Here is a 9,707-nt window from a genome sequence, read left to right as displayed (position 1 = left end):
TATAATGGGTAATTAGTTTAGCAAACAGAAGTGAATCAGAGCCCAGTTAGCTAATTCAGTTTGGTACCTAATAGTGGATTCTGCTATGTGTCCAATACTGTGCTAGACACAGCAGATATGAAACCAGAGACCCAGGAACCTGCTGGGTTAAAATTAAAGCAGTCCCATATTGTACAGGGAGACAATGAACACCTTTTAATTTTTTAAGATTTTATTTATTTACTTGAAAAGAGCAAGAGAGAGCGTGCGCGCACGCGAGAGAGCACAGAGGGTGAGGCAGAAGCAGACTCCCTGCTGAACAGGGAGCCTAATGCGGGATTCGATCCCAGGACCCTGAGATCATGGCCTGAGCTGTAGGCAGTTGCTTAACTGACTGAACCACCCAGGCACCCAACACCCTTCAAGTGCCTTTTATGAACTGTCAGTGACTTCATCCCTCCCTTTTCATGGCCTCAATGTACACACTCACTCAGGTAAATGCTAGACATTGATGAATAGCCTCTAATCACAAGACTCTATAATCACAGAGGAAATTGCCATACAACTCTCTACTGATGTGCCATACTAATAAAAAACAGGTAACCAGTGTGATGTGAGGAAAGGAGGGGGAGGAATGGTTTATTAAAAAGATTTATTTTGCCTAGGGAAGAGAGGATTTGGAATGAGGGCACATCACACATACTCTGTATTGCTCAGACAGAACTCAAACTAATGACTAGAACATACCAGAATTTAGTAGATGAAGAATTTTCTAGTACCAGCGATGATTCTAAGTGGGGTAGGCCTCATGGTACAATAATGTGTGCCAAGACTACACATGCATGACCAATCCCCACCCGGGTTTTCTGTGGGATCTAGGGATCCAGTCCTGGTCTTTCTAAGGTTCCTTCAAACTCTGTTTCTATGACTCAGATAGGAATTAGATGTGTGGTGAAATAATATTTATTAAAAATCATCACTGTGTCTTGTACATCTTCCATTTTTTATCTTAAAGGTCAGTGTAAACATCTCACTCTCACAGGGAACAAATTCTGTGCTGTCTTTTGAGTCTTATCAGAAAACTCATCCCCTTGCCTTTGTTTAAATAATCCTCACTACTTGTTTTTCCTCTGGTCTGAAATTCCACCTTTAGTCATTGATAAAGGACTTAACATCCTTTTATGTTTTCAAGAATCTCTTACTCTGGGATGAGAGTTCAAGTAGCATGTAAATTTTGTCCTTTTTTTTTTTTTTTAATAAAAACGAGGAATTAGTTTAGCACACGTGCAATGGCTGCTTTTTTTTTTTTTTTTTTTTTTTTTTTTAAGTGTCAGCTCCAATCAATTAATAGTGGCTCTCTTGTGGCATTGAGTGGGGAATGATTGTAAGGCTGAGTCAAGGTCCAGAGAGAAAGAGGGCAGTGATCACTTAGTCATGCCTGCAGTGGGTGACAGTCTGGCAGCTCTCATCCAAAGGACGGGCCATCCCTAAAATAATAGGTCCGGTTCTAATTGTTCTGGGAGGCTCAGAGTAAGATCTCAGGGACACAGCTCTAAGAATGCACAAGAGAAGAGGTGCTGAGCATTAGCACTGTTTAGAGGATCCTGAAAATGATGATGAAAAGCTGCCAAAGATAATTTTTCCTTTGTTGATCCTAGTTTTCCATCACACCTCATCCATATTCTTTATCATTAGCCAATGTGTCCCAAACCTAAATAAGAACAGAATTGTCATTATTTTTCAGGAAGATATATCTTTCTCACTAGTAATATAAATATAAATATATATATATAAATATATATATATATTTTTTCCCTAGGAAACCAGAAATAAGAATATATGCATAGCACAATCAAGTGATGGACTGCCAGCCTTAAATATTACCTGGTCCAAATCCTCCGTATAGAAATAAGGAAACTCTGGATGCGAATTGTTAAAGTAGTAACCAGTGATCTCCCATTCCCAAAACTTTTGGGACTTTACAATTTTCTTAGACTTTTTATTTAATCAGTAAGTACCTCTTTCCTCCCCTAGACCCCCACACTGGGTGTTAGGTAAAGGTGACAATAGCTCAAGAATGTTGACACCTCCGTTTTCAGCACTAGCTCTTGGGTGGTATGGGCTCCAAAGTCAGACAAACCTGAATTTCTACCTGTGAGTCCATGAACAAATTCCATGATCCTGAGTCTGTAGTTGTTATTGAGCATTTTTTAATTAAGTTTTTTATTTTAATTCCAGTATAGGGAACATACAGTATTGTATTAGTTTCAGGTATACAATACAGTGATTCAACAATTCCATACATCACCCAGGGCTCATCATGAAAGTGTACTCTTAATCCCCTTCACTTATTTCACCCATCTCCCACCCACCTCACCTCTGGTAACTATCAGTTTGTTCTCTGGAACCTGTTTCTTGGTTTGTCTCTCCTCTTTTTTTCCCCTTCGTTTGTTTTGTTTCTTAAATCCCTCATGAGTGAAATCATACAGTATTTGTATTTCTCTGACTGACTTACTTTGCTTAGCATTATACTCTCTAGCTCCATCCATATAGCAAAATTTCATTCTTTTTTTATGGCTGAATAATATTCTATTGTATATATACACCATTTTTCTTTATCCATTCATCAGTTGATGGACACTCAGGCATAATTTGGCTATTGTAAATAATGCTGCAATAAACAGAGGGATGCATTTATCCCCCTGAATTAGTGTTTCTGTATTTTTTGGATAAACACCCAGTTGTGTGATTACTGGATCACAGTGTAGTTCTATTTTTAATTTTTTGAGGAACCTCCATACCATTGTCTACAGTGGTTGTACCAGTTTGCATTCCCACCAACAGTGTATGAGTTTGTTTTTCTCCACATTCTTGCCATTACATGTTGTTTCTTGTGTTTTTGACTTTAACCATTCTGACATGTGTGAGATGAGATCTCATTATAGTTTTGATTTTCATTTCCCTGACGATAAGTGATATTGTGCATCATTACATGTGTCTGTTGGCCAGATGTCTTCTTTAGAGAAATGTCTGTTTATGTCTTCTGCCCATTTTTTAATTGGACTATTTGTTTTTTGGGTTGTTGAGTTGTATCAGTTCTTTATATATTTTGGATACTAACCCTTTCTCAGATATGTCATTTGCAAATGTCTTCTCCCATTCAGTATGTTTCCTTTCAGTTTTGTTGATTGTTTCCTTCACTGTGCAGAAGCTTTTTATTTTGATGTAGTCCCAGTAGTTTATTTTTGCTTTTATTTCCCTTGCCTCAGGAGACACATCTAGAAAAATGTTGCTATGGCCAATGTCAGAGAACTTACTGCCTGTGCTCTTTTCTAGGATTTTTATGGTTTCAGATCTCACTTTTGGGTCTTTAATCCATTTTGAGTTTATTTTTGTGTATAGTGTAAGAGAGTGGTCTAGTTTCATTCTTTTGCATGTAGCTGTCCAGTTTTCCCAACACCATTTGTTGAAGAGACTCCTTTTCCCATTGCATATGCTTTCCTCCTTTGTAGAAGATCAACTGACCACATAATTGTGGGTTTATTTCTGGGTTTTCTATTATGTTTCATTGATCTATGTGTCTATTTTTGTGCCAGTTCCATACTGTCTTGATTACTACAGCTTTGTAGTATAGCTTGAAATCAGGACTTGTGATACCTCCAGGTTTGTTTTTCTTTTTCAAGATTGGTTTGACTATTCGGGGTCTTTTATGGTTTCATACGAATTTTAGGCTTGTTTAGGCTGTTTAATAGGGATTGAATTAAATATATAGATTGCTTTAGGTAGTATAGACATTTTAACAATATTTGCTCTTCTAATCCATGAGCATGGAACATCTTTCCACTTCTTTGTGTCATCTTCCATTTGTTTCATCAATGTTTTATAGTTTTCAGAGTACAGGTCTTTTACCTCGTTGATTAAGTTTACTCTAGGTATTTTATTATTTTTGGTGCAGTTGTAAATAAGATTGTTTTCTTAATTTATCTTTCTTCTGTTTCATTATTAATGTACAGAAATTCAATAGAATTCTATACATTGATTTTGCATCCTGTGACTTTATGGAATTCATTTGTCAGTTCTATAGTTTTTTGGTATAGTCTTTAGGGTTTTCTATATATAGTAGCATGTCATCTGCAAATAGTGAAAATTTAACTTCTTTCTTACCAATTTGGGACCAGGTCCTCTCCTGCCAAGTTTCCTCCAGTCTGGTGGGAACAGCGGAATGGGGCCAGCCCTAGGCAACCAGGGTGGGAGACTGCTGAAAATTACGCAGGGCGCGCCTTCTCTGTTATGATCCCTCCTACCGTCACCACCCCTCCGTTGCCCCCAAACCGGTGGCAACAATGGGCCAGTGTGGTTGGGTTTCCTGGTGAGGGAACCAAATGTTATGGCACCTGGACTGGATCGCCCGACAGAAGAAACAAGCGGCACTCAGAGATCTTGGAGGATAGGAAGTTTATTTAACACCTGTGGGCTCAGAGAAGAGTGATCTCCAAAGGTCTGAGCCCTGAGCACAAACAAAGGAGGCAATTTATACACTTCTCCTTCTGCACACTGGCACTTTTGGCGCGTTGGTGTGTGCGCGAAGTGGGGCAGGGAGAAGAACCCAGATTGGTGCACGCGGGAAGCAGAGCAGAGAGAAGAACCTGGAAGAGCCCTAGGGCAAGGACTGGGACTCTCTCTTGCTGGCTTGGTTGGCCATCTTAGGACACAGATTTTCCTTATCAATACCAAAACCAGAGAAAGACACCACAAAAAAAGAGAACTATAGGCCAATATCTCTGATGAACATAGATACCAAAATCATCAACAAAATACTAGCAAACCAAATCAAACAATACATTTAAAAAATCATACACCAAATCAAGTGGGATTTATTCCCAGGACACCAGAGTGGTTCAATATTTGCAAATCAATCAACATGATACATCACATTAACAAGAGAAAGGATAAAAAACCATATGATCATTTCAATAGATGCAGAAAAAGCATTTGACAAAGTAGAGGATCCATTCATGATAAAATCCCTCAACAAAGTAGGTTTATAGGGAACATACCTCATTATAATAAAGGCCTTATATGAAAAACCCACAGTGAACACAATATTCAATGGGGAAAAACTGAGAGCTTTTCCCCTAAGGTCAGGGACAAGACAAGGATGTCCACTCTCACCACTTTTATTCAACACAGTACTGGAAGTCCTAGCCACAGCCATCAGATAACAAAAAGAAATCTGATGTCGGATTCCAGTAAGGCCTGGGGCCCCAGGACCCAGACAGGCCCACCCCCATTGGGGTGGAAGGGGAGCCTGATCACCTCCCAGAGACCTCTTAGAGGTCTCACAGGTAGGGATTCCCAGGGAGGGAACATAATAACTTCTGGAGTGTGAATGTGTGCGTGGATGTGCAGTCCGACCTGGCTTGCTCAAGCTGACTGATTCTGTGACTCCACGGGCGGGCACCCTTAAGGTCCCCAGAAGCCTACAGAGTCTGAGTGGGCCCGTCTGTGATTCCATGGTGAACGGCATACGGTATATGGCAGCATCAGAATAGTTTCCGATTGTAAGTCACAACGCTGAGACCGCTACGGCTAAGCCTCACCTAAGCTCCTTCGGGACATGGTCAGATGGGTATCTGATTGGTCCCCTCATATCAGGAGGCACCCCCCCTCCCCGATCTGTCTCTGTGCCACCGCACACAGGGACATCACCATGGGGTCAGGGCAGAGTAAACCTACAGTTCTAGAGACCATGATCAAAAATTTCAAGAAGGGGTTTTTGGGAGACTATCGAGTCAGGATGAACCCTGGCAAATTGAGAACCCTATGTGAATTGGAATGGCCCACCTTTGATGTCGGGTGGCCTTCAGAAGGGACATTGGATGGATCGAGTATGGCGAGTTGTTAACAGGAGAACCAGGACACCCTGACCAGTTTCCATACATTGACTTCTGGCTAGGAATTGCTCAGACCCTTCCCCCAGGGTGCGATTCGCTTGCAATAGGCAGGGACAGGCCAGGGTCTTAATCACCTCATCCAAGTGACCTAAAGAAAATCAACAAAAGCCTCAGTCTCCACAAATTCTAGCCGGAGATCCTGAGGACAAACCGAACTTGCCCCCACCATACATACCCTCAAGATCATCTATACCAGGCCCTTTAGCTCCAGACCCTCCCCCGTCCTAGGTCTCACTGGCACTCCCAGGCTCAAAGGATCCACTTTCTCCAGGACCAGCAGCCAGGCTGCACCCCAGGCCAGGGGCAAGTGCCCTCCAAATGCTGGTAGGAGATACGCGGGAACCCGAGGGGGACAATGAAGATGGGTCGGTCCAACCCGGCCGTTTCCATAATATATTATCAACCCTTCTCCACCACTGAACTCCTCAACCGTAAACATCCTACTCTGAGAAACCACAGGCCATGGTAGACAGGATATACACTCCATTTGACCCCGAGGCACAGGAAAGCCAACAGATGGTAAACACCTCCTTCATGGCTCAGGGTGCTCCAGACATCAGAAAAAAACTTCAGAAACTAGAGGGCTTTGACAGGGTGAACATCATCCAACTAATAGAGATGGCCAATAAGGTCTACATGAACAGGGAGGTTGCAGCCGAACAGGAAGCTGACAAAAAGATGAAAAAGCAAGTCAGCCTCCTTGCCGCTGCCCTGAAAGAAAAGGACAACACAAAGGGGAGACCCCAACCACCAAAAGGGGGGAAGCCCAGAGCCCCTTGGCAAGGGATCAATGTGCCTACTGTAAAGAGAAAGGGCATTGGAAAAACAAATGTCCAGCCGCTACAAGGAAGAACCCCAAGAGGAGGACCTCATAGGCCTTGCGGGAATGGACTCAGACTGAGGCGGACTGGGCTCTTTCCTCCTTGGCCCCCATGAGCCCACGGTCAGAATGAAGGTGGGGGTCAACCAGTGACTTTTATGGTTGAGCACTCTGTTGTCATCTCCCCAGTGGCCCCTTTCAGCAAAAGGACTGCGACCATCCTTAGGGCCACTGGGACGCGAGCGATACAACAGCCCTTTTGCCAGGCTCACCAGTGTGAACTCGGGGGCCACAAGGTCTGACATGAATTCCTTTATCTGTCTGATTGCCCCATCCCTCTCGGGAGCTGGGCCGAGACGTACTCTCCAAACTTAGGGCTCAGATAACCTTTGAGCCCACTGGACACACTAGCCTCCAACTGAACCCAAGGCAAGAGGAGATGGGGTCTCTGAAAAGGTCTGGCCAAATTGCCTAAGCCCAGTCATGTGTGAAATGCTTCAGAACACTTGATGGAGACAAAGTGGAACAATCAAAATTGAGATCATGAGACAGGCCTGAGGGTCTGGAATTTGTGGAGGTCATAGGACCTGGGGGTCAAGTCGGCCTTCTCCAACAAGGCAAGATCTCCTGCTGTTTAGGTTCTTAAGCTTTACAGAGCACCTTTCCCTGTCGTCTCTGGGTGGTGGGAGGTTGGGGCGAGCATCCCCCAGGGATGGGACAGGTCTCAGGTAGGGAGAGGCAGGGGACACTGGCTCTTCTGGAGAGGACTGGGGCAAGGAAGTCAAGGAAGGAACCCTACTAAAATGAAAACAGAGAAGAGGTCAGATCAAAAACCAAGCTACTACACTGTACAAAGGCAGATTCCGGTTGTCTGTCTGGGGTAGGGTTGTCATTGGCGATTTAAACAAGATACCCCAGGCGATACAGATCCTGCTGGTCCACTGGCTGCACTCTGAACAGCAAGGCTTAGACATTGTTTCCAAACCTCCTTTATAAGAGTCACCTGGGAGGACCTTGTTAAAAAGGCAACTATTTGGGGGATGGGGTAGCCAGGTGATGGGTATTACAGAGGGCACATGTTGTGATGAGCACTGGGTGTAATACTATCTGGCCTATGCAAACCCACTGAATCAAAATGGGTGGGATGAGGGTAATATCCCAGAAGCTGTGTGTTTAAAAAGCAACCCCCAGGGGCACCTAAATGGCTCAGGAAAAAAAAAAGTGTGAATGACCTCCTCCTCACCAGTGGCACCTAAGAAGACTGCACCAAAGGCACCAAGGCCCTCCTACAGCTCCTGTCAGACTCGGGATATCAGGCCTCATGGAAGAAGGCAGAAATCTGCCAGCAACAGGTCCGATACCTTGGTTTTCTCCTCATCCAAGGGAAAAGAGAACTAGGGCCATAGAGGAAAAGGATCATCATCTCCGTGCCACAGCCCCAGACAAAAAGGGGCCTACGAGAATTCCTGGGGGCTGCAGGATTCTGCAGCATCTGGATCCCTGGGTTCTCGGCAATAGCAAGACCCCTTTATGATCTCTTAGGGGGACCAGATCGAGAACACCCTGCCTGAACTGAAAAGGGAAAAATAGCTCTCAGGGTACTCACCCAGACTGTTGGACCCTGGCAACGGCCAGTTGCTTACCTGTCAAAGAAGCTAGATCCCGTAGCAGCGGGATGGCCACCATGCCTCAGGGCGCTGGCAGCCACAGTCCTACTCGTCAAGGAGGCGGACAAACTTACCCTGGGGCAAGAACTTAACTTCAAGGTCCCTCATGCATTTGTGTCCCTCATGAATGCACAGGGACACTGCTTCCTTTCCAACTCTTGGCTAGCACAATACCCAGGGCTCTTCTGTGAAAACCCGCGGGTCACCCTCGAAACAGTAAGGACATTAAATCCAGCAACCTTTCTCCCCACGGAAGAGGGGGAACAAGACATGACCGCTCCGAGGTGACTGATGAAGTCTACATGAGCTGTCCAGATCTGCGGGATCAAGCCATAAAGAATCCAGAGCTCATGCTTTTCAGTGATGGCAGCAGTTACCTACAAGAGGGTGTCTGGAAAGCGGGTTATGCCATAACCACAACCACTGAAGTCCTAGAAGCTAAGGCATTACCACCTGGATGGTCAGCTCTAAGGGCTGAATTATATACCTTAGTCCGAGCCCTCACCCTCAGTGAAGGCAAGTGAGTCAACATCTATACTGATTCTCTGTATGCCTTTGCTACTGTACATACACATGGAGCCATCTACAAGGAAAGGGACCTCCTAACCACAGCAGGAAAAGCTATCAAGAACAAGGAGGAGATACTGAGACTCCTCGAAGCCATCTGGCTTCCAGAGGAAGTAGCAATCCTGCACTGTAAGGGACACCAGAAAGGAGACGATCCCATAGCACGGGGAAATCGTCTGGCAGATAAGGCAGCCAAGACCACAGCCAGTGAGGACATGGACAGAGCCCCTTCCCTCCCCATGGCCCTAACACCACTGGAAGAAGTCTCTCCGCCCAGTTACACTAAAAAGGAAAAGGAATGCGCCATGGCTGAGTGGGCCACCCTTACTGAAAAGGGATGGTGGATGATGCTAGATGGGCTCATCTTTGTTCCAACAGCAACTGGAGGGCATCTAGTCAAGGAACACCATCGACTCACTCATCTGGGAAAAACCGCATTAGAGGCCCTTCTCAAGAAGCACTACTACAGCTGCCAACACTATGCCGAGCAACGAGTGAACGATGTGTAACATGCTAAAAATAATGCTTGGTCTGCACCACAGCCCCCTCCAGGTGTCCAGAGGATGGGAGCAACCCCCTTTGAAGATCTAGAGGTAGACTTCACAGATGTGCAGCTGAGCAGGGGGTTCAGATATCTCCTAGTAATAGTATGCACATACTCTGGGTGGGTCAAAGCCTTCCAGACCAGGACGGAGCAAAGCCGGGAAGTAGCTAAAGTCC

The sequence above is a fragment of the Mirounga leonina genome, unplaced genomic scaffold, assembly GCF_011800145.1.
Source record: "Mirounga leonina isolate KUSES-001 unplaced genomic scaffold, KU_Mleo_1.0 Mir_129, whole genome shotgun sequence".
NCBI classification, from domain to species: Eukaryota; Metazoa; Chordata; class Mammalia; order Carnivora; family Phocidae; genus Mirounga; species Mirounga leonina.
Note: the sequence above shows the minus strand (reverse complement) of the source record.